General features: G+C 46.9%; 1 long non-coding RNA gene across 1 annotated transcript; it reads left to right on the top strand.

Annotated features, from left to right (window-relative positions):
• Positions 1-446: 446 nt before the first annotated feature.
• On the top strand, positions 447-4961 carry LOC114551494 (uncharacterized). Its single transcript, XR_003691905.1, has 3 exons — positions 447-504; positions 2092-2295; positions 4939-4961. It is a non-coding gene; the product is annotated as an uncharacterized LOC114551494 (long non-coding RNA).
• The last annotated feature ends 2717 nt before the right edge of the window (positions 4962-7678 follow it).

Consider the following 7678-nt stretch of genomic DNA (forward strand, 5'->3'; position numbering starts at 1 on the left):
TTTTGTTTATTCTTCTTACTTTTTCCAAGTCTTTTGTCACTTATTCTGATGTTTGTTGATTGTGTTTTGTGCTTGTTTGTTTTTTTACGTTTTATTTTATTTATTTTTTTACTTTTTGAACATTTTTGTAAATTTTTTCAATGTTCTTTTATTATTATTTTTCTTTAAATACTATAAAATTAAATAAAACACCCACATTCAATAATAGTAGTAAACGGATAATTTATTTTACTTATGAAAAGCGTTTGTTTGGAACCATCCACATTTTTTGGGGGGCAATTTGGTTAAAGTAAAACCAAATGTCTGATGTAGAAACTTTTTGAAAGTAGGTCAAATTTGACACAAACATGCACGCGCACAGATGTAGCGGCTCTGACCACGCCCACGTCATGCGCACGTGTTTTCTGGAGTTATCTAAGACTGAGATATTTATCCAGACGGTTTCCCGCTCTCCGGTTGTCACGGTAAGGATTCAGCTCATCTTTTAATCGTAATCAGAGACATGTATGTGAGAAATCATCTTTTAAAGTGTCATATTTAATGTGAAAAAGTACGTGAAAGTCGTGTACGGGGTGTGTCTAACGTCGGTCCCGATGTGTTGCTGTCGCTGCCGAACTTCACCGGAAAAACTATACTTTTAAGACTTATCACTCATTGGAAAACAAACACCTCGCGATTCATTTTAAGAAAACACCGCCGGAGTTATTGCTGAGCACACTGTCATTCGGCAAGGGTTAAGTCGATCAGGCTTCCTTATTTACATTTTATAACTACTTTAAATGCTGCTTTGATTGCCAACACTGTCAAACATTCCGCGGAGGGCTGCAGCAAACCGCGTCATTTGTGGAGTTGACTTATAGAGTTGAAAACAATATTTTTACAGAAATAGAGTGATTTTTGATTATTCATTACTATGCCGAATTCACCAGACTAGTCAGTGTAGCTCGACAGTCTTGGACGTTTTCTTGTACTTTGTGTATGCTTTTTGCTGAAGTGCAGAGACATTAGATGCTGTGAGTTTTAAAGGGAGTCTGGTGGTGTTCAGACGGAGGCGGGTGGAACGAGACTGGGCACAGTGGCAGAGAAACCAACGATGTTTAATACTGACAAAAAGCGTTAATATTCATCCAAATATAGATACGGTTCTTCAACATTGAACTGTTCTATTTCTTTAAGTGAGAGCAGATGAGTTCAGTTTGCTGTCTTCTGTCTGCTATTTTTCTTAAATCAATGAGTACACATGGACTTTGAGACAAAGATAATACCTTTTAGTAACAAGTTAGTAGTTTTACGTTTACTGCATTTGTATTTAAATCTAAAATATTGGAATTTTTTTGGCACATTTTACTGTCTGAAAAATGCAGTTTTAATTTATTATTATTATTATTTCTTTATTTTTATTGTTATTTTTAAGAGAAAGCTGCTGACTTCATCACCTGAGCTATTTCTGCCCAGGCAAGTCTGGCGTGAAGGAATTTCTCCACCCAATCTGTCTACACACACACACACACACACACACACACACACACACACACACACACACACACACACACACACACACACACACACACACACACACACACACACACAATTCCTTCACGCCAGCCAGGAATTTCTCCTCCCAATCCGTCATGACACACAGACACATAGACACAAAAATTAAAATTGCACGACACTTTTTCACACTCTTAAGTTTTTTTGTCACTTTTTTTCCAATTTTTTTGACACTTTTTCCGATGTTTTTGTCGGGGGTTTTTGTTATTTTTTTTCTTCCCATTTTTAAAAAAATCTTTATTTTTTAGACTTTTGTCCATTTTTTTTTTTCAATGTTCTTGTATTGTTTTTTTTTCTCCAAAATGCTATAAAATTGAATAAAACACCCAAATTCAATCAAAGTAGTGACCTGATCATTTCTTTTCCATAACCATCCACGTTATTTTTTATTTTTTTGACAATTTGGTTGAAAGAAACCCAAAATGTTCTGATATACAGTATAAACATTTTGAAAATGGGTCAGATTTGTCCCATGAACAACAGGAGAATATAATGATATTTCAACATATTGATCCCTGACTGTGTTTGGACCAACAGGTGGAAGCTGATTGGACGATTGAAGGCCAATAAAAACCTTCGGTCTCTCTGCGGCTTCTCCTCGTCATGGCAACCAAATGGGCCTCCACGAAATGGGAGGCGGTGAAGGAGCGCATGACAGGAAGTCCCGGCAACGACCCGGACGCCTCGCTGGAGGCCAATCTGGAGAACGCTGACCCCGAGCTCTGCATCAGACTCCTGCAGGTAGGACCAGGAGGAATGAGAGGGGGGGGAACACCAGAGCAGGGGGAACGAGAGGGGGAACACCAGAGCAGGGGGAATGAGAGGGGGGAACACCAGAGCAGGGGGAATGAGAGGGGGGAACACGAGAGCAGGAGGAATGAGAGGGGGGAACACCAGAGCAGGGGGAACGAGAGGGGGAACACCAGAGCAGGGGGAATGAGAGGGGGGGGAACACCAGAGCAGGGGGAATGAGAGAGGGGGAACACCAGAGCAGGGGGAATGAGAGGGGGAACACCAGAGCAGGGGCAATGAGAGGGGGGGAACACCAGAGCAGGAGGAATGAGAGGGAGAACACCAGAGCAGGAGGAATGAGAGGGGAAAACACCAGAGCAGGGGGAATGAGAGGAGGAAACACCAGAGCAGGGGGAATGAGAGGGGGAACACCAGAGCAGGGGGAATGAGAGGGAGAACACCAGAGCAGGAGGAATGAGAGGGGAAAACACCAGAGCAGGGGGAATGAGAGGGGAAAACACCAGAGCAGGGGGAATGAGAGGGGGAATACCAGAGCAGGGGGAATGAGAGGGGGAATACCAGAGCAGGGGGAATGAGAGGGGGGAACACCAGAGCAGGGGGAATGAGAGGGAGAACACCAGAGCAGGAGGAATGAGAGGGGGGAACACCAGAGCAGGGGGAATGAGAGGAGGAAACACCAGAGCAGGGGGAACGAGAGGGGGAACACCAGAGCAGGGGGAATGAGAGGGGGAAACACCAGAGCAGGGGGAACGAGAGGGGGAACACCAGAGCAGGGGGAATGAGAGAGGGAAAACACCAGAGCAGGGGGGAATGAGAGGGGGAACACCAGAGCAGGGGGAACGAGAGGGGGAACACCAGAGCAGGGGGAATGAGAGAGGGGGGAACACCAGAGCAGGGGGGAATGAGAGGGGGAACACCAGAGCAGGGGGAATGAGAGGGGGGGAACACCAGAGCAGGGGGAATGAGAGGGGAACACCAGAGCAGGGGGAATGAGAGGGGAAAACACCAGAGCAGGGGGAATGAGAGTGGGAACACCAGAGCAGGGGGAATGAGAGGGGGGAACACCAGAGCAGGGGGAACGAGAGGGGAACACCAGAGCAGGTTGAATGAGAGGGGGGGGAACCAGAACAGGGGGGAATGAGAGGGGGGAACACCAGAGCAGGGGGGAATGAGGGGGGAACACCAGAGCAGGGGGAACGAGAGGGGAAACACAAGAGCAGGGGGGAATGAGAGGGGAACACCAGAGCAGGAGGAATGAGAGGGGGACACCAGAGCAGGGGGGAATGAGAGGGGAACACCAGAGCAGGGGGAATGACAGGGAAAACACCAGAGCAGGGGGGAACGAGAGGGGGAACACCAGAGCAGGGGGAATGAGAGGGGAAAACACCAGAGCAGGGGGAATGAGAGGGGAAAACACCAGAGCAGGGGGAATGAGAGGGGGAATACCAGAGCAGGGGGAATGAGAGGGGAATACCAGAGCAGGGGGGAATGAGAGGGGGAACACCAGAGCAGGGGGAATGAGAGGGAGAACACCAGAGCAGGAGGAATGAGAGGGGGGAACACCAGAGCAGGGGGAATGAGAGGAGGAAACACCAGAGCAGGGGGGAACGAGGGGGGAACACCAGAGCAGGGGAATGAGAGGGGAAACACCAGAGCAGGGGGGGGGAACGAGAGGGGAACACCAGAGCAGGGGGGAATGAGAGAGGAAAACACCAGAGCAGGGGGAATGAGAGAGGGGAACACCAGAGCAGGGGGGAATGAGAGGGGAACACCAGAGCAGGGGAATGAGAGGGGGGAAACACCAGAGCAGGGGGGAATGAGAGGGGGAACACCAGAGCAGGGGGAATGAGAGGGGGGGAACACCCAGCAGGGGGGAATGAGAGGGGAACACCAGAGCAGGTTGAATGAGAGGGGGGGAACACCAGAGCAGGGGGGAATGAGAGGGGGGAACACCAGAGCAGGGGGAACGAGAGGGGGAACACCAGAGCAGGTTGAATGAGAGGGGGGAACACCAGAGCAGGGGGAATGAGAGGGGGAACACCAGAGCAGGGGGAATGAGAGGGGGAACACCAGAGCAGGGGGAACGAGAGGGGGGAACACCAGAGCAGGGGGAACGAGAGGGGGAACACAAGAGCAGGGGGAATGAGAGGGGGAACACCAGAGCAGGAGGAATGAGAGGGGGGACACCAGAGCAGGGGGAATGAGAGGGGGAACACCAGAGCAGGGGGAATGAGAGGGGAACACCAGAGCAGGTTGAATGAGAGGGGGAACACCAGAGCAGGGGGAATGAGAGGGGAAAACACCAGAGCAGGGGGAACGAGAGGGGGGAACACCAGAGCAGGGGAATGAGAGGGAAAAACACCAGAGCAGGGGGAACGAGAGGGGAACACCAGAGCAGGGGGGGAATGACAGGGAAAACACCAGAGCAGGGGAACGAGAGGGGAACACCAGAGCAGGGGAAAATGAGAGGAGGAAACACCAGAGCAGGGGGAATGAGAGGGGGAACACCAGAGCAGGGGGAATGAGAGGGGGAACACCAGAGCAGGGGGAATGAGAGGATGAAAGTCCGAAGTGAAACCCGTGGCCCTAATCCTCTTCTGTCTGTGTTTGGTGATGGTTCCTGGTTGCCAGCGACATGGATAGAGTCTACCCCACCTGACCATTCTCCACAGGATTTATAAAACCTTCCTATCAGCAGCACCAGCTCCAAACCAGGTTCCAGCCGTCTGGGGCTCATTAAGACACACTTGTGTTGGTGCAGCGATGAGGCCAGACTGTCCCATCTCACCTGGCTGAGTGTGGAGCGGGACATACTGGACATATGGACAGGGACAGAGTGGCTGAGTGTGGAGCAGGACATACTGGACATATGGACAGGGACAGAGTGGCTGAGTGTGGAGCAGGACATACTGGACATATGGACAGGGACAGAGTGGTGGGCAGATTGGCCACCATGGAGGAGAGGAGGATGAAGATTTAATAAGGGACCCTGATATGTATGTAGTTTTGTTAGATGTATTTGTTCTGGAGGATCGTTAAGCAGACAACTAAATGGTGGGAAAAAAAAATTTGTCTTTAAGAATTTATATTTTAGTTATGAATAAGTCACTCAGAATGTTATAAATCAGTTTCACTCAAAGTTTTCATGTAGCACCTCTAGCCTACCTATGGAGATGTAAACAAACGTTGTGTTCCATATATACATTATAATAGAGCCATGTCAGTTATATAGCGTGGCTCTGACTGAGAGCTTTTGGCCTGTTCAGCACCATCGCTGTCCAGCAGCTGTCGCTGTCCGTGGTGCTGAAACCTTTTCACTTGACTGGCAAACTGTTTTCTTTGTTCGTCAGTACAAACTTGTCAAAACATGTGTCTTTTCTTTGTGTTTTATTTGACATATAGGCTTACTTTGCTCAACAAGGGACACATTATAACATATGCATTCATCAGATTTGTTACCTTTTCTTTTTAATGGTTTTAATTTTAAAATGAAGAAAAAAGAAGAATGCATACCGTTGTGCTCCGCAAGGTGTTATGAATCAGAATTTAGTTTTTGCATTCAACAATTCAGACTTTTGGTGCACAAAATCTTTCAGAATAGATTCTACACACAGTTTTATAATGAGGCCCCTGGTGTGAGACACACACACACACACACACACACACACACACACACACACACACACACACACACACACAGACACACACACACACACACACACACACACACACACACACACACACACACACACACACACACACACACACACACCCACACACACACACACACACACACACACACACATGAATTACCTAAATTAAAATAAATACAATAAACTAACCGCAGAAAACTAAATAAAATAAAAAGTAATAATAATAAAAAGTAAACTCATTTAATTCAATATTTGTTCATGTATCCTTTATTTTATGTTGCATATATGTTATTATTATCACTGGGTTAGTACTTTTACTGCAGTATGTGTGTGTGTGTTTGTGTTTGTTTGCGTGTGTGTGTGTGTGTGTGTGTGTGTGTGTGTGTGGCATAGTTTAACCCTTTTTTCCAAAATATGCCGATTTTTTTTTACCCCCTAAAAATATTCCTTTCTCTCAAAACAGTCCAACCCGGGCAGATCTGTAAGCCCCGCCCCTCTGAGCAGAGCTGTAAGCCCCGCCCCCTCTGATCAGAGCTGTAAACAAACAGTTGTTGATGAGAGCTTTAACCCAACTTGTCTTCCCTTAAAGCTGACGGAGGTGAGTCCAAACTTCACCTTTCTTCTAATGTTCCACTTTAACACGTTAACGGGTCTGTTGGACCCTAAATGGGCTCAAACTGTTTGGATCTACACGGAAGTGTCTTTTTAACCCGCTTCAGTTTAAACTGCAAACACTGAAAACCCCTGACAGAGTCTGACCCACCCTGGTGGTAGTTTTCTTCTGCTGGAAACCGAGTTTAACTTCAAACTAATCACAGTTTTAGCATGGCACGGCACGGTACAGTTAGAGCTAGCTGCCCTCATACGGCAGCTTGAAGGTGGGGTTGTTGATGCAGAACTCCGTCAGGAAATCTGGATATTTTAGGATTACGCGCTCGTCTGAAAGAATTACGTACTTCATAAATTATAAACTATGTTGAAGTTAAAAAGTTAAAACCCGGACTGTGTTTTGACAACAATGTACTTGCTAGATCTAATCAAATAACTACAGTGATTAGCATTGGTCTGGCTCACACCGTCTGTAGCTTCTAAAGAATTGTTTAGGTCATGGCTGTTATTTAGCATACTGTAGGAGACTCATTGTCCCCACAGGAAAAGTAACTGTTGAGCTAGCCGTGATTAGAACAAAGGAAATGCATATTACTGTGGGATCAACACTTCCATGATAATCAACCTTAGTCTGTGACCTGGGGTAGACCTGAAATTCAGAGGTGTGTTCTTATCCTGAGAGACAGGAATACATGTGGGAGCAGGAGAAAGATTCGGCACTTCGATCTGTGACCCTGACAGGGAAGCACGTTGAAGTCCGCTGTTTACAGCGTATTGTTTGTCGTGTCACATGACTGTTCTTCTGTGACTCCGCAAGGAGAAGCATGAGATCAGTCCGCTGTCAGCTGCAGTGTTTTCATGTTTTATGTTTAATTGTGTTTTGTCTTGTCGTTTTTGTGCAGTTTCATTAAACCTTTTGCTTAACTTTCAATTCGACCCCAGCCTCTCCTCCTTCCTCCAGAAATCAGAACGAACACGTCTTTTAGTATTCTTAACAGATGGTGACCCCTGACGTGGATTTTGGAGGATGAAAGAAAAAAAAAAAAAGGCGAAATTGAAAAACTGAGTGTGACTGCTGATCTCTAACACAGGGCCCGAAATTGAAAGGT

The sequence above is a fragment of the Perca flavescens genome, unplaced genomic scaffold, assembly GCF_004354835.1.
Source record: "Perca flavescens isolate YP-PL-M2 unplaced genomic scaffold, PFLA_1.0 EPR50_1.1_unplaced_scaf_110, whole genome shotgun sequence".
NCBI classification, from domain to species: domain Eukaryota; kingdom Metazoa; phylum Chordata; class Actinopteri; order Perciformes; family Percidae; genus Perca; species Perca flavescens.